Source organism: Heloderma suspectum, chromosome 9 (assembly GCF_057233095.1).
Source record: "Heloderma suspectum isolate Gila_16-S chromosome 9, 16-S_ref, whole genome shotgun sequence".
NCBI classification, from domain to species: Eukaryota; Metazoa; Chordata; class Lepidosauria; order Squamata; family Helodermatidae; genus Heloderma; species Heloderma suspectum.
The window spans coordinates 47,534,472-47,542,489 of record NC_139466.1 but is presented as its reverse complement, the minus strand read 5'-3'; positions in this window follow the sequence as shown (position 1 = coordinate 47,542,489).

The following is an 8,018-nucleotide window of genomic DNA, read 5'->3' as shown; positions in this document are numbered from 1 at the left end:
GGTCGGCGGGGCGCGGCCGCGCTCTGGCGCGCAGGCGCGCTCGCGGCCCCCGCGGGCGGGCGGGGCTTCCGCCCGGCGCGGCCCGGCCGCTCGGAGCGGCGGCGGCGGCGTGCCAGAGCCCGCGGCCGACGCGGCCGGGCCGGGCCGGGCCGCCCAGCGGGCGGGCGCAAAGCCGCAGGCGGCGGCGGGCAGGCTCGCGAGGGCGCCGCGGGGCTGCGGGCGGGGCGGGAGCGAGGCGCGGCGGCTCGCTGCCGGCTGCTGCTGCGGGGCTCGCGCTGTTCCGCGCCTCGAGCAGGCGGGGCCGGGGCGCGGTGCGGAGCGGCAGCCTGGCGGACGCGCTGGCGCCGGGCTGGCGGGCGGCGGGCCGAGGCGGGGGCCCTGGGCGGCGGCGGGCCGCGGCAGGCGGGCGGGCTCCGCGCGAGGCGGGGAGGGGCGGGAGCGCAGCCCCGGCCTCCTGGGCCAGCCCGGCCGCGCGCTGGGGGAGCTGGTGGCGAAGCGCCGCGCCCGCGGGCCAGCCGGGAGGGGCGGCTGGGCGCTGAGGGGCGTGAAGGGGCCTGCGCGCGGCGCCGCTGGCTGCGTGGCGGCGGCCCGGTTGTGCTGCTTCAGCGGGGCTGGGCCGATTCGTGGAGGGAGGGCTACCAGCCCCGCGGCTGCGTGCCACCTCACGGGCAGCACGCCGATCCGCACCAGCTGCCGGGGGACATAAGCAGGAGGGGCCGTTGCACTCGTGTGCTGCGTGTGGGTCCCCACAGGGAGGTGGTTGGCCGCTGTGTGAACAGAATGCCGGGTGAGATGGGCCCTGGCCTGGTCCAGCAGGGCTCTTAGGCTCCTGCATCGGTAGCCAAAGTGGTGGTGCAAAAGCGGTGTCATGTGCTTTGATTTTCTGGTCCACACCAGCATTCTGATGGGTACGTTTCACACCCTCTGGTCATGATCCTGGACAACACTGATTACTTATATCCACTCCAATCTGGTTTCTGACTGAGTTTTGGGACAGAAACAGACTTGGTGGGTTACTTCCACTCCTCCCACCCTTTCCCCAGTGTTAGTTCTCCTCTCAGAGGCCTTCAGTACCATCAACCATCGGGACTGGGGTTGGGGCACGGTGTTATGGTGGCTCCAGTCCTTTCTGGAAGGATGTATATGGGGGTGGTGCTGGAGGACTCTGTCCCACGCCATGGCCATAGGCGTGCCTCAGGATTCTGTCTTGTCCACCATGCTTTTTAACGTCTACATGAAGCCACAGAGATATCATCCAGCTAGTCCTAGGGAGGCTGTGGAAATCCTGAGTAGGTGCCTGGAGGCAGTTTTAGGATGAATGAGGGTAACCAAGGCTTAATTCAGGTAAGACAGAGATGCTTCAGCTGGGGAAAACTGCTGATCTGGATGACGGCGTGCGACTGGTGTTGGGTGGGTTGCATTTCCCCTGAAGGACCAAGTGTGGAACTTCAGATGCCCATGGACTTGGCGTATCTGTGGAGGTGTCTTGCCAGGACTACCTTGTATCAGCTGTGCTGTTTCGCCTGCTGTGCCCTTATCTATAGAACACAGACTGCTCTACAGTTACGCAAGCCCTACTTACACCGAGAGTAGTGTAACACGCTCTATGTGGGGCTGCCTTTAAAAATGGTTTGGAAGCTTCAGCTGATGCAGATTTTAGCCACCCAGTTGCTTGCAGGAGCTAGATCATCAGAGCAGAAAGCACCAATTCTGTACCAGCGTTACTGGTTGTTAGTGCATTTCTGGGCCCAATTTAAAGTACTAACGATTTATCTTTAAAACCCTGAACTGCTTGTGACCGTGTTGTGAGACCAGCTGTCAGGGCCCTGCTCAGGTTTGTAGGGAGAAGTGACTGCATCTTTTCTGTGGTGGCCCCATCCTTATGGAATGTCCTTCCATGGGAGGTATGTCTGTGTGAAGAACCTATCCTAGGAAGGACCTATCCCCTTGCTCCAGGGCAATCTCACTGACAACACCAAATACGGAGGTATACTCTCAGAGGGGCCATCCACTGCTATAGCCACCACTTAAGATCACCCCTCACCACCAAGCAATCCCTCCCTTCACTTCCGCTGCCACCATAAATCTAAACCCCTTTATTTAATAAACTCCTTTTCCCTAAGGTAGCTGGTCATTAGGCATGAGACTAACAAATCAGAGCTACAAGGAAAGTAAACAAAGGTACCTGGTATTTTATTAAAAAAGAAATGAAACAGATTATTTAACATTTCTGTGACTTTAAGAACAAGGTTTTAAAGAACAAGAATTTTATAAGCAGGACTTCTCTACAGTTACTGTTACCACCAATCAGGTGTTAGAAGCCCCATTTCCTACCACTAACCAATCTTAAGCCAATTCCCCTGTCAAGCTCCACCTGTTAGCTCACAAGCCTGACAATGGGTGCTTGAAAGGCAACCTTCTCTCTGGTCAGAGTCGACTTCCGCCTGGAACAATCAAGGCTGTTCTCCAGGCGTCCCTGTCACCCACTGACAGGCTTCAGTTTTTCCACTGAAAGCTGCTCCAGCAGTCTTCAACCTGGTTCAGACATAACAACAACCCGGAGTATGGATTGAATATGGATTGTTGTTGAATTGTGGGCTGTTGGTGGGTTGTCATTATGTGCAAACCCTGCAGCATAGTTTAACTATGGATATTAACCACAAACAACCCAGATTCCACAACCCAGCAACAAACCATGGTTTCTGTTCCTGGGTTTTTGTGGTTAACAACCTGCAGTGCAGGGTTGCATATAACAACAACCCACAATTTGTTGTTATAACAACAGCAATACCTTGGATGAGGGTGGAGAGAGAATGCTTGTCAGATCTTCACGTGACACAAAGCTGAGAAGGATAGCGAACACCACAGAGGACAGAATCAAGAGTCAAAAGGTTCTTGACAGGCTGGAACACTGGGCCAAAACTAACTACGTGAAATTCAGCAGAGATAAATGGAAAGTCTTGCATTTAGGCACAAAAGAAAACATACTAGTTTAGGATGAGGAGGACCTGGCTTGGCAGTAGTACATGTAAAAAGGATCTCGGGTGTCTTGGTGGATTGCAAACTCAGTATGAGCTAGCAGTGTGATGCAGCTGCTAAAAAAGCGAATCCTATCTTATGCTGCATTCCAGATCACAAGAAATAATAGTTCTATGTTGGTCAGACTGCATTTGGAGTAGTGCATCCAGATCTCCCACACTGGAGGCATACAAGATGAAGCTGGACAGCCATCTGTCCGGGATGCTCTGACTTGGATTCCTGCATTGAGCAGGGGGTTGGACTCGATGGTCTTGTAGGCCCCTTCCAACCCTACTATTCTATGATTCTATGATTTGACAACCCACGATTCAATGACAACCCATACTCTGGGTTGTCATTAGATGCGAATTAGGCCTTCATCTCCTCACTTGTAGACCTTCAGTTTCTGCCTCACATGCTCTCAGACTGGCATCCTGGTCTTGTGGCTGCTTTTCTTCCTGGCTGACGTCTTCCTCGGGCTCCCAGCCTCTCATGAAGACACCACCTGATGACTGTTCTACAGGTAAAACTCTCCCCACACAAACTCCCCAGATGTTTCTCAAGAGCACCTTATATTTGCTTCTGGCAGAACTAGAGATGTGAAGGCCTGGAAAAAAAGCAGAATAATTCAAGGGGAAAAAACATTTTTTTCCAAAAACCATTTTTGTTTTTTTCTGAAAAATTGAACAGCTTTGGATTATGAAATATTTTCTTTTAGAATTCAATACAATGTGTTTATATATTGTTGTTCCGTTTTCCCACAAATGATTTCTAAAAACTGTGTAATAAGACTTTTATAGAAAGACTAGAGATGTAAAATGCCTCGGAATGAAGCCATGGGGGAAAATGTTTTTTTAATTCTCTCTATAAGATTCCCAGCATAAGTTATTTCTCCTATTCCTTATTAAAATTATTGATTTAGTGTATCTTTTACTGATGGACATTAGGGATGCTCCAAGTCATGCTCAGTTTCCCAACATGTGAGTGGAGTCATCATAGCATAATATGGAAGAAAATGTGCATTCTTGACAGTTTGGGTTTTGTTCTAGAGTTCTGTGTTTCTGGGCTTGTTCTGGCTAGATCCTGTAGCAGTCAATTCATGTAGTTCTAATCTAAAACTCACATGTGAAACCCCCCCCCCCCACACACACACACACACACTATGGGTCATCCCGCCACTGTCACTAGATGCAACAGAACAGTGTGTAGGTTATCCCACCTCTGTTTCTTTAAAAAAAAAGAAGAACTTTGAAGCTTTGGTCTATAGAACACGCTGGCGCAGTTTTAAATACAGTTCTCAATTAGACCTCAGAATTCACTGAGGGAATGTTGCTTCATCTATAAAACCTTTTCACCACTTCCACTAGAATAAACCTCTGCTTAAAAGAAACTCAATAGCCTGGTTCCTATGGCGTAGAATCATGGAATAGTAGTAGGGTTGGAAGGGGCCTACAAGGCCATCGAGTCCAACCCCCCCTGCTCAATCCAGGAATCCAAGTCAGAGCATCCCTGACAAATGGCTGTCCAGCCTCGTCTTGAAGGCCTCCAGTGTGGGAGAGCCCACCACCTCCCCAGGTAATCGGTTCCATTGTCGTATTGCTCTTACAGTCAGGAAGTTTTTCCTGATGTTCAGCCGGAATCTGGCTTCCTGTAACTTGAGCCCATTCTTCCGTGTCCTGCACTCTGGGATGATCAAGAAGAGATCCTGGCCTTCTTCTCTGTGACAACCTTTCAAATACTTGAAGAGCGCTATCATATCTCCCCTCAGTCTTCTCAAGGCTAAACATGCCCAGTTCTTTCAGTCTCTCTTCATAGGGCTTTGTTTCCAGTCCCCTGATCATCTTTGTTGCCCTCCTCTGAACCCTCTCCAGTTTGTCTGCATCCTTCTTAAAGTGTGGTGGCCAGAACTGGACACAGTACTCCAGATGAGGCCTCACCAGTGCTGAGTAGAGGGGAACTAGTACTTCCCAGGATTTGGAAGCGATGCTTCTATGAATGCAGCCCAAAAGAGCATTTGCCTTTTTTGCAGCCACATCACATTGTTGGCTCATCTTCAGCTTGTGATCGACAACAATTCCAAGATCCTTCTCGCTTGTAGTGTGGTTGAGCCACGTATCCCCCATCTTGTAACTGTGCATTTGGTTTCTTTTTCCTAGGTGCAGAACTTGGCATTTGTCCCTATGAAATGTCATTCTGTTGTTTTCTGCCCAGCGCTCCCGTCTATCCAGATCACTTTGAATTTTATTTCTGTCTTCCAAAGTATTAGCTATCCCTCCCAATTTTGTGTCATCTGCAAATTTGATCAGCATTCCCTGCACCTCCTCCTCCAAGTCATTAATACAAATGTTGAAGAGCACTGGGCCCAGGACTGATCCCTGCGGTACCCCACTCGTTACCTCTCCCCAGTTTGAGAAGGTCCCATTGATAAGCACTCTTTGAGTCCGATTCTGTAGCCAACTGTGGATCCACCGGATCGTTGTTTCATCTAGCCCACTTTGAGCTAGTTTGCTCATCAGGAGATCATGGGCACTTTGTCGAAAGCTTTGCTGAAGTCGAGGTATATGATGTCTACAGCATTCCCACGGTCTACAAGGGAGGTTACTTGATCAAAAAATGAGATCAGATTTGTCTGGCAGGACTTGTTTTTGACAAATCCATGTTGGCTTCGAATAATCACGGCGTTGTTGTCAAGGTGCTTCCAGATGGATTGCTTTATGATCTGCTCCAGAATTTTCCCAGGGATTGATGTCAGACTGACTGGTCTTTAGTTCCCAGGTTCCTCCTTTTTACCCTTTTTGAAGATAGGGACAACGTTAGCCCTCCTCCAGTCATCTGGCACTTCCCCTGTCCTCCATGATTTCTCAAAGAGAATAGACAGCGGTTCTGAGAGTTCTTCTGCCAGTTCCTTTATGACTCTAGGATGCAGTTCATCTGGCCCTGGAGATTTGAACTCATTCAAAGTAATGAGGTGTTCCTTGACCATATGTCTGTCGATCTCAAGCTGCAATCCTGCCCCTTCAGCCTGTACTTCACCTTTGCCAGGGGGGTCATAGACCCTCTTTTGGGTGAAGACTGAGCCAAAGTAGGAATTGAGCACCTCTGCCTTTTCTTTGTCTTCTGTTATCATTTTGCCATCCTTATTTAATAGCTGAACCACCATTTCTTTCCTCTGCCTTTTACTATGCATGTAGCTGAAAAAAGCCTTTTTGTTGTTTTTAACATCCCTTGCTAACCTCACCTCATTCTCAGCTTTAGCCTTCCTGACGCCATCCCTGCAATTCTGTGCTATCTGCCTGTACTCTTCCTTTGTTACTTGGCCTTCTTTCCACTTCCTATATGTGTCCTTTTTTGTTTTCAGGTCATCCCTAAGCTTTTTGTGAAGCCACATTGGCTTCTTCGGTTGTCTTCCACCTTTTCTTCTTGTTGGAATTGCTTGTGATTGTGCCTTGATAATTTCCTTTTTTAAAAGCTTCCACCCACCTTGGACTCCTTTTCTCACTAGCATCGCTTGCCATGGGACCTTACTGATCATTGTTCTGAGTTTATGAAAATCAGCTTTCCTAAAATCCAGGGTACGCGTTTGACTACACTCGGCTTTTGCTTCCCTTAGAACCAAGAACTCAAGTACAACATGGTCGCTTTCCCCCAGAGTTCCTGTAACTGCTACTTTATCCACTAAGTCATCTCTGTTGGTTAGGATCAAGTCAAGGATAGCCGATCCTCTAGTTCCTCCACTTTCTGTAGGAGGAAGTTATCCGCCACACAAGTCAGGAATTTCCTGGAGGGGCCCTGTTTTGCAGAATTTGTCTCCCAACAAATATCGGGGAAATTGAAGTCCCCCATTACTACTACATCATGCTTCCTTGAAACATTGGCTATTTGTTTTTCAAAAGTTTCATCCTTGTCTTCTCCTTGATTGGGTGGCCGGTAGTAGACGCCGACCACCAGGTTCCTTTTATTCTTTGTTCCATTTATTTCAACCCAGATGCCCTCGATGGGGCTACCAAGCTCCTCCTCCTGTATTTCTGTGCAGAGATATGTATTTTTCACATACAGTGCAACCCCACCTCCCTTTCTGTTCCTCCTGTTCTTTTTGAACAAGTTATATCCTTCAATTGCTGTATTCCAGTCATGAGAGTCATCCCACCAAGTCTCAGTTATACCTATCAGGTCATAATTTCCCTCTTGTATTAAGAGTTCAAGTTCGTTCTGTTTGTTTCCCATACTCTGGGCATTAGTATATAGACATCGAAGACCATGTGCTTCATAGTCTGGCTTTCTTCCTACATGTGTCTGAAGACTATTATTGGGCGCTATCAGAGCTGTTCTCTCCATTACAGTGCATGCGCCTATGTCCATTGTTACCCCCAACATTACATCTCCCTTCCCCGTAGGATTCAGTTTAAAGCCCTCCTGATGAAGTTCTTCATGCTGTGGCCAAACACAGTCTTCCCAGCCTTTGTGAGGTACAACCCATCCCTAGCCAACAGCCCATCTTCCAGGAAGCATAGCCCGTGGCCCCAGAATCCAAATCTCTCTTGTCGGCACCACCTTCGTAGCCAGTCATTCACCCGGAGTATTTTTCGTTTCCTTTCTATCCCTCTTCTAACTACTGGAAGGATGGATGAGAAAACTATCTGGGCCCCAAAGTTCTTGAGTTTCCTTCCCAGAGCTTCAAAGTCTGACGTGATCTGTTCGTAGCTCCGCTTGGCGGTATCATTTGTTCCCACATGGATGAGAAGAAAGGGATACCTGTCAGTGGGCTTTATGAGCGCAGGCAACCTTTCAGTCACGTCTCTGCGTAGGCGTAGGATTGACGCTATTACTAGCATGTCAGTCCCATGCCTACATTCAAAATACAAAAAAATAGGATGTTCATTAACAGAAATCATTTACAAAAGTGAGTAAAATGTCACTCTTCAAATAACAGGTTGAGATTTCTTAAAGGTTCTTAAATATGATTGTTTACCCTTCCTAAGCTGAGTCTTTCCCAACTAAAT